The sequence below is a fragment of the Tachyglossus aculeatus genome, chromosome 2 (genome assembly GCF_015852505.1).
Source record: "Tachyglossus aculeatus isolate mTacAcu1 chromosome 2, mTacAcu1.pri, whole genome shotgun sequence".
NCBI lineage: Eukaryota > Metazoa > Chordata > Mammalia > Monotremata > Tachyglossidae > Tachyglossus > Tachyglossus aculeatus.
Window position 1 is genome coordinate 45673527 of NC_052067.1, and position 9403 is coordinate 45682929.

A 9403-nucleotide genomic window follows, 5' to 3' on the forward strand; every position below is an offset into this window, starting at 1 on the left:
AATAACAGACCTAGTAGCAGTTACAGCCAGGCATAATTGTCGTCACAGTTGTAGCTATAATAGTAGTAATAGTAATAGTATAATAGTAGTAGTTGTAGTCATAGAAGTAGAATTTATTGAGCATCCTCTTAGTCCAGTACACTACAGTAGATGTTTAGGAGCTTATTATGGGCAGGGAACGTGTCTGCTAATTCTGCTGCATTGTACTCTCCCAAGTGCTCTGCACACAGTAAGCGCTCAGTAAGTACTATCGATTGATTAACTGATTAATTGCTAGAGTTGTATGTATAGGTTTATACAGCTCAGAGTGCTGGGAAATGAATCGCTCGAACCATGCCGGAGGAGGAGGGATTTTAGGAGGGCTTTGAATATGGGGAGAGCTGCGGCCTGTCGGGTGTGGGGAGGGAAGGGTCTCCAAGCTGTGGGAATAGAATTAGTAATGGCACAAGAGCAAGACCAATGAGAGCAACGTACAGCTAAAAGGTTGGCTGGAGCGGAATAAAGGGTGAGCTGGAGAGTGACAGGCAAAGACAACCGATATGTAGATTGGGTGAATTGGTGGAGAGCCTTGAAGCTGAGGGTAAGACATGACATGTAATGTCATTCCTGCATTGTACTCTCCCAAGTGCTTAGTGCTGCGGCCTAGGAGTCATGGGTTCTAATCTCAGCTCTGCCACTCGTCTGCTCTGTGACCTTGGGCAAGTCACTTCTCTGGGCCTCAGTTACCTCATCTGTAAAAATGGGGATTGAGACTGTGAGCCTCATGTGGGACAGAGATTGTGTCCAGTCTGATTTGCTTGTAAACACCCTCATGTTTAGTACTGTGCCTGGCACATAGTAAGCACTTAACAGATACCAGAATTGTTATTATTCCGTCGTTTTATTGATGTCAGGCACTGTGAGAATGACAACACAGATTTTCCTTATGAGATTTTGGCAAGAATGAGAGTACCATCTCTGTTTGTTATCAGATAGGGTCATAGATTAGAAACAACTTCCTTTTTTCCTTATTCCCACTGCGGGGAATTCTCGGATGCCGGCAGGAAAGAGAGCATGATTTTCTAGTTGTTTTTTTGCTTTACTCTTTTTTTTTTAATGGTATTTCCATTCCTGGCAGTTGTCAGTCTGACTCGGAACAATAGAGAAGCGGTTTCCTAGTGGAAAGAGCATGGGCCTAGAAGTCGGAGGATTTTGATTTTTAGTCCCGGCTCCGCCACTTGTGTGCTGTGTGTTCTTGGGCAAGTCACTTCACTTCTCTGTGCCTCATTTACCTCATCTGTAAAATGGGGATTAAGATTATGAGCCCCATGTGGGACAGGGACTGTGTACAACCTGATTACCTTGTATCCACCTCAGAGCTTAGAATAATACCTGGTTCACAGTAAGTGCTTAACAAATGCCATTTAAAAAGAAGAGGAAGTTCCAGGTGATGAGAAATACAGTGCTGGTGTTTACTATGTGCCAGGCATGGTACTTAGTGCTGGGGTTGACACAGGATAATCAGGTTGGACACAGTCCCCATCCTTCAGAGGGCTCTCAGTCTTATTCCCCAGTTTACAGATGAGGTAACTGAGGCACATAGAAGCAAAGTGACTTGTCCAAGGTCACACAACAGGCAAGTGGTGGAGTGGGAATTGGAACCCAGGTCTTCGGGTTCTAAGGCCTGTGCTCTTTCCAGTAGTCCACTCTGCTTCCCTTTAACCAGCCACTTGTCTAGACTGCCTAAACCCTCCTTTCCTCTTCTCCTACTCCCTTTTTGCATCGCCTGGACTTGCTCCCTTTATTTATCCCCCCTTCCAGCCCCGCAGCACTTATGTCCATATCTGTCATTGATTTATTTCTATTAATGCCTGTTTCCCCCTCTAGACTGTAAAGCTCTTTATGGGCAGGGAACGTTTCTGTTCATTGTTGTATTGTACTCTCCCAAGCACTTAGTACAGTGCTCTGCACACAGTAAGTGCTCAATAAATATGAATGACTGACCAAAAGACCGACTGGCACAGCAGTGTCCAACCCATAGTCCACCGTCTCCCCTCTGTCCCCTCCTTCTCTTTTCCACCCTTTCTGAGACACTCAGGAAGCCCCAAACCTTTGACCGCTGTTCTGCCTTTTCTGCTCCTCCTCCTTCTGATGCAACAGGGAATTCCCGTGTCCTTGACTTTATTCCACCCTTTCCGCCATACCAACTTCCCCTTTGAGTTTTGAGGAGTATTTGTGGTTAATGGTCATTGCCTTTGTCCTGGCAAGTTTTGGTGACCGCCACAACCTACACACTCCGTTCCCTCAAATGCTAACCTTCTCACTGTGCCTCGATCTCTCCTAGGTCACCGCCAACCTCTCCCCCACGTCCTGCCTCTGGCCTGGAACCCCTTCCCTTCTCATATCCCACAGACAATGACACTCCGCCTCTTCAAAGCCTTTCTGAAGGCACATCTCCTCCAAGAGGGCTTCCCTGACTAAGCTCTCTTTTCTTTTTCTTCAACTCCCTTCTACGTCACCCTGACTTGCTCCCTTTATTCATCCCTTTATTTCAGGAAAGCAGCATGGCTCAGTGGAAAGAGCACAGGCTTTGGAGTCAAGGGTCATGGGTTCGAATCCCGGCTCTGCCAATTGTCAGCTGTGTGACTTTGGGCAAGTCACTTAACTTCTCTGGGCCTTAGTTCCCTCATCTGTAAAATGGGGATTAAGACTGTGAGCCCCCCCGTGGGACAACCTGATCGCCTTGTAACCTCCCCAGCACTTAGAACAGTGCTTTGCACATAGTAAGAGCTTAATAAATGCCATTATTATTATCATTATCCCCCCTTCCCAGTACCACAGCACTTATGTCCATATCTGTTATTTATTTAATTCTATTAATGTCTGTCTCCCCCTGTAGACTGTAAGCTCCCTGTGGGCAGGGAATGTGTCTGTTTTTGTTCTATTGTACTCTCCCAAGCACTTACTGCTGTGCTCTGCACATGGTAAGTGCTCAATAAATACAATTAACAAACTGACTGACTTGAGTGACATAGCCGCTGTACTTGTGCCCAGTCCTAACCTGGCAGGGTCACAGTGTCCATGGTGACAGGTGCCTAGTCTGATCCCCCTGACTGTAAGCTCACTGTGGGCAGGGAACATGTCTACCAACCTGTCATATTGTACTCTCTCAAGTGCTTAGTACAGTGCTCTGCATGTAGTAAGCTCTCAACAAATACCGCCGATTGATTAATCCACTCAGGGCCCATCCAAAGTTCTGGGGGGCTTTGGGCAAAAAGCTCAAGGGTCTTTGAGGCCAAAGTACACCCTCTGTTACTTCCCCCAGAGTGCACCGCTACCCCCACATGCCAAGGCCCTGTCTCCTCTCGGGCTTGCCCCTGCCTCTGAACACATGCTCACCTCCCTGTATGTGCTGAGACTGTGCCTGCAAACACCCAGACAATGATGAAGAAGACTTTGCCTGGAATAATAATAAGAACTGTGATATTTGTTAACCGCTTACTATGTGCCAAGCAACGTACTAAGCGCCGGAGTGGAGATAAGCAAATCGGGTTGTACACAGTCCCTGTCCCACATGGGGCTCACAGTCTCGCTCCCCATTTTATAGACAAGGGAACTGAGGCACAGAGAAGTGAAGTGACTTGCCCAAAGTCACAGAGCAGACAGGTGATGGAGTCAGGATTAGAACCCATGTCCTTCTGACTCCCAGGCCCATACTCTATCCACTAATTCATAGAGGAGAGGCGGGGCTGAGTGGGAAGAGTAAGGGCCTAGAAGTCAGAAGGACCTGGGTTCTAGTCCTGGCTCTGCCACTTGTCTGCTGTGTGACCTTCAGCGAGTCACTTCACTTCTCTGTGCCCCAGTTTCTTCTGGGGTTAATCTATAAATCTGTAAATTCGGGGTTAAGACGTTGAACCCCATATGGGACGTGGACTGTGTCCAATGTGATTTGCTTGTTTCTACCTCAGCGCTTAGTACAGTGCCTGGAACTTAATAAATGCCATTAAAAAGTACCCTCTTTTTCAAGCAATATTTGGAATGCAACATCCTCCTTTGCTCAAAAAATTGCAATGGTTCCTCTATCTTTTTCCATAAAATGAAAAGTCCTAATGACTGGATTTTAAAGCTCTCTCCATCAGCAATCCTCTTGTGAAACTCCTGATACATCTCACTCATGCTCTTGGCTTGTCACAAGCAAAAATAAATCAAGTAGCAGCCAGGTCTAGTGGATGCAGGTTGGACACAGTCCATGTCTCACATGGGGCTCACAGTCTTAGCCCACCAATTTACAGATGAGGGAACTGAGGCACAGTGAAGTGGAGTGAATTTCCCTAAGGTCACAAGTGGCAGAGCAGGGATTAGAATCCTGGTCCTTCTGACTTCCAGGCCCATGCTCTAACCACTAGGCCTATCTGCTTCTCTAAACCAACCTTATGGCAGGATTTAACCATTAATCAATAAATCAATCAAAGGTATTTATTGATTGCTTTCTATGTGCAGTGCACTGTATACAGTTCTTGGGGAAGTACAATAGAACAGATTTGTTAGACACGCTCCCTGCCCACAATGAGTTTGAAATAGCCAGTCAGGTCAATGGACATGGGAGTCAATAAGGACGGAGAAATAATTTTGTTGGGTAGAGGAGAGGGCAGAACTAAAGCATGCCAAGATACTCTTGAAGTGGCAAAGTCAGCCTGATGTCTAGATTTCCATCAGCAGCGTTCTGCGGCTCCTGCACGAGAGCGAAGGAGGTGGACTATGGAAATGACCCAGGGCTGTGGGTTAGTGGTACAAGATTGAAGAAGGGATAGAGAAGCTAATGAGTTGAGTTCAGTAGAGAAGGAGGTGTTAACTCAATTTGGTTACCAAGGGAAGGTATTTTGGGGATGGAGGCTAAATGGGGCATGATAAGTTGAGAAAATTGGATGGGGTCAAGAGATAGGAGGTCTTTGGGGGGAACATCCAAGATTTGCAGGGAGAGAGTGTGTCGGGAGAGAAGGCAAGGGGGAGGTTTTTTTTTTTTTAAATCGTATTTATTGAGTGCTTACTGTGTGCAGAGCACTGTACTAAGCGCTTGGGAAGTACAAGTTGGCAACATATAGAGACGGTCCCTACCCAACAGCGGGCTCACAGTATAGAAGGGGGAGATAGACAACAAAACAAAACATATTAACAAAATAAAATAAATAGAATAAATATGTACAAGTAAAATAGAGTAATAAATGTGTACAAACATATATACATATATACAGGTACTGTGGGCAGGGGAAGGAGGTAAGGCAGGGGGATGGGGAGGGGGAGGAGGGGTTAGGAAGGAGGGAGCTCAGTCTGGGAAGGCCTCCTGGAGGAGGTGAGCTCTCAGTAGGGCTTTGAAGGGAGTAAGAGAGCTAGCTTGGCGCATGTGCGGAGGGAGGGCATTCCAGGCCAGGGGGAGGACGTGGGCCGGGGGTTGATAGTGAGACAGGTGAGAACGAGGAACAGGGAGGAGGTTAGTGGCAGAGGAGTGGAGGGTGCGGGCTGGGCTGTAGACGGAAAGAAGGGAGGTGAGGTAGGAGGTTGTGAACAGATAGTTGGATTTCAGAGTTGGTGAATGTAGAGATTGCACAGTGGCTAGAGATGATGAGAGAAAGAGTGTGTCCAAGTTGGTGAGTGAGAGAGGTATCATTGGATAGGAAGAGTGATAGACAGTAGGCAGTGGAAATCTCATTCAGAACTTTACGGATACTGATGTCCCCAGAGAGCAATGAAGGGACCGAGAAAGAGAGAGGGTATGTGAGAAAGAGATCAAAATGGTTCACAAAGTTGAAGGTGGTGCCTGGGAGGCGGTAGGTGGCCATTACTAGAATCTGGAGTGAGTGGTAGAGGCGGATGATGCTAGCTTCAGTAGAAGGGAAAGAGAGTTGAGGGAGTTGGAATGGTGCAAAAGCAGCATTAGAGAGAGAGAAGGAAGCCAAATCCTCCCCCTTTCCCAGTGAGTCTGAACCTCTAGGCAGAAATGTGTGGCCTCGTGGAAAGAGCACAGGCCTGTGAATCAGAGGACCTGGGTTCTAATCCTGGTTGTGGTGTCACTTGTTTGCGTTGTGACCTTGTGCAAGTCACTGCATTTTTCTGGGCCTCATATCTCATCTATAAAATAGAGATTCAGTACATGTTCTCCCTCCAACTTTTACTGTGAGCCCCATGTGGGACAGGGACTTTGTCTGACCTGATTATCTTGCATCGGTCCCAGCGCTTAGAACAGTGCTTTACATATCATCATCATCATCATCAATCGTATTTATTGAGCGCTTACTATGTGCAGAGCACTGTACTAAGCACTTGGGAAGTACAAATTGGCAACATATAGAGACAGTCCCTACCCAACAGTGGGGTCACAGTAGTACATATAGTAAGCACTTAACTAATATCATTAATATCATTAAAAAGAAAATCAAGGAACAGCTACAGTCTCACACCCTTGGTAGCCAGGGTGGATCTTTAAGCCAACTGCTAAGGTTTCCCTCTAAAGTTATATGTATCCGTATTTATCTGTAATTTATTTATTTATATTAATGTTTGTCTCCCCACTGTAAGCTCGCTGTGGGCAAGGAATGTGTTTGTTGTGTTTGTTGTTATACTGTACTCTCCCAAGTGCTTAGTACAGTGCTTTGCACACAGTAATCACTCAATAAATATGACTGAGTTGAATGAATGCATGTTACTCCATTGCTTGCTTCCTGCATCTCCACCTTCCTATCCTAGGCTGGCCAAGCCACTGGAGGCATACTGGAGACAGAAGGGGATGGTCCCCAGAATGAGAAGCAGTGCAGCCCAGTGGCTAGAGCACAGGCCTGGGAGTCAGAAGGACCTGGGTTCTAATCCCGGCTCCATCACTTCTCTGCTGCGTGCCCTTGGGTAAGTCACTTCACGGCGCCTCCATTCCCTCCTCTGTGAAACGAGGATTAGGACTGTGAGGGGACCTGTCCAACCTGATTAGCCTGTATAATAATAATAATAATAATGGTGGTATTTGTTAAGAGCTTACTATGTGCAAAGCACTGTTCTAAGTGCTGGGGGGGATACAAGGTGATCAGGGTGTCCCACTTGAGGCTCACAGTCTTAATCCCCATTTTACAGATGAGGTAACTGAGGCACAGATAAGTTAAGTGGCTTGCCCAAGGTCACACAGCTGACAAGTGGCGGAGCTGGGATTCTAACCCATGACCTCTGACTCCCAAGCCCGCGCTCTTTCCTCTGAGCCACACTGCTTCCTGTATCTACCCCGGCACCTAGTAAGGTGGCTGGCACATAGTAAGCGCTTAACCAATACTCTAAATCCAGTCCAGACCTCAGGGGTACTCATTTGGGAGCTGACAGTTCACTGGCAAACCTCAGGGCTGCTGGGCTGCCAGCTGCTCATGCCCGTGGCGACTGGCACAGAGAATGCCATTGTTGCACTGGGAAAACTGAGGCTTTTGTCCTGCCACCCGCCTCCACAGAGCAATCAGTTACTAGAGTTGCAGCCTCGGGCTGCATTTTGCTTCCAGAATCTCCGGCCTTTGGCACCTAGTTCCTTCCAGGGAGAAGTATGAGAAGCCTCTTCAGAGGCCTGGGGAGCCAACGTCTTTGAGGCCTGGAAGATTTCTAGAAGGTGTCCTCCCACCCCAGGGAAAAACGTTTAGCAAAGCAAGGTCTAAGGGAGGTTTATCCAGCTCCTGGCAATGATCCAGGGGTGTGAAATGGAGAACGAGTTAGGGAAACAGTTTCTCATCGTTTGAGAGTTTCCAGTGGCTTTTCCAGTGAGTTTCCAGCTTTACCAGACATTTTCCGGTGGTCGGTTTGTCCGTGTGCAGTTAACGCAGTTTTTGGAATCCGAAGTGCCTGTCTGCCCTGGGACCTCCACTTGACCAATTGCTCCCGTGTCTGTAGCCCTGTTGGCCAGCTTGGCCCTGGGCTGACTCGTAACAGAGTTGGGGCCTCACTATCCCAGCTCTGCCAATTGTCAGTGGTGTGACTTTGGGCAAGTCACTTAACTTCTCTGTGCCTCAGTTATCTCATCTGTAAAACGGGGAATAAGACTGTGAGCCCCACAGGGAACAACCTGATCAGGTTAGATACAAGTTTATTAGGTTGTCCCATTTGGGGCTCACAGTCTTGATCCCCATTTTACAGATGAGGTAAGAGGCACAGAGAAGTTAAGTGAGTTGTCCAAAGTCATACAGCTGACAAGTGGCGCAGCTGGGATTAGAACCCACGACCTCTGACTCCCAAGCCAGTGCTCTTTCCACTAAGACATGCTGCTTCTCTTTTACAGATGAGGAAGTTGAAACACAGAGAAGTTAAGCGTCTCGTTGAAGGTCATATAACAGGCACGTGCCAGAGCCAGGATTAGAAACCAGGTCCGCTGACTCCCAGGCTGGAGCTTCTTCCACTAAACCAGGCTGCCCCAAAGAATGATTGTAGAAGGCTTCCTCTTGAAAATAAATCAGCTCTCAAGTCCGATTTGGTTGTCATAACAGTGGTTTTGTTTTGTCTTATGCCATCGAGTCATTTCCGACCCATAGCAACACCTCAGCTACATCTGTCCCAGAATGCCCCGCTCTCCATCTGCAATCGTTCTGGTAGTGGATCCATAGAGTTTTCTTGGTCAAAATCCGGAAGTGGTTTACCATTGCCTCCTTCCGCGCAGGAAACTTGAGTCTCTGCCCTCGACTCTCTCCCAGGCCGCTGCTGCCCAGCACAGGGGAGTTTTGACTTGTAGCAGATTGCCTCCCACTCGCTAGCCACTGTCCAAGCTAGGAATGGAATGGGTAGGCCTCTGCTTGACTTTCCCTCCCATAGCCAAGACTGGTACAGGGGAGTTTTGACTTGTAGCAGATTGCCTCCCACTCGCTAGCCACTGTCCAAGCTAGGAATGGAATGGGTAGGCCTCTGCTTGACTTTCCCTCCCATAGCCAAGACTGGTAGGACACTGGAAACTCTCCAGGTGCGACCCTGCGAGGGGTTAAAGTAATAATAATAATAATGATGGCATTTGTTAAGCACTTACTATGTGCAAAGCACTGTTCTAAGCACTGGGGAGGATACAAGGTGATCAGGTTGTCCCATGTGGGGCTCACAGTCTTAATCCCCATTTTACAGATGAGGTAACTGAGGCCCAGAGAAGTTGTGACTTGCCCAAAGTCACACAGCTGACAAGTGGTGGAGCTGGGATTAGAACCCATGACCTCTGACTCCCAAGCCCGGGTGCTTTCCACTTAGCCATGCTGCTTCCCCATTATTATTATTAATATAATTATTACACTAATATAATTATTATTATGATTACAAGATAATCAGGTTGGACACAGTCCCTGTCCTACATGGACTTCCCACTTTCAAGGGGAGGGAGAACTGATATTTTTTCCTCATTTTATAGGTGGTCAATAAATCGATGGTATTTATT

General features: G+C 47.3%; 1 non-coding gene across 1 annotated transcript; it reads right to left on the reverse strand.

Moving 5' to 3' along the window:
* Positions 1–8824: 8824 nt before the first annotated feature.
* Positions 8825–8962, reverse strand: LOC119924890. The gene has a single exon (XR_005449569.1). It is a non-coding gene; the product is annotated as a small nucleolar RNA SNORA7 (small nucleolar RNA).
* Positions 8963–9403: the final 441 nt, after the last annotated feature.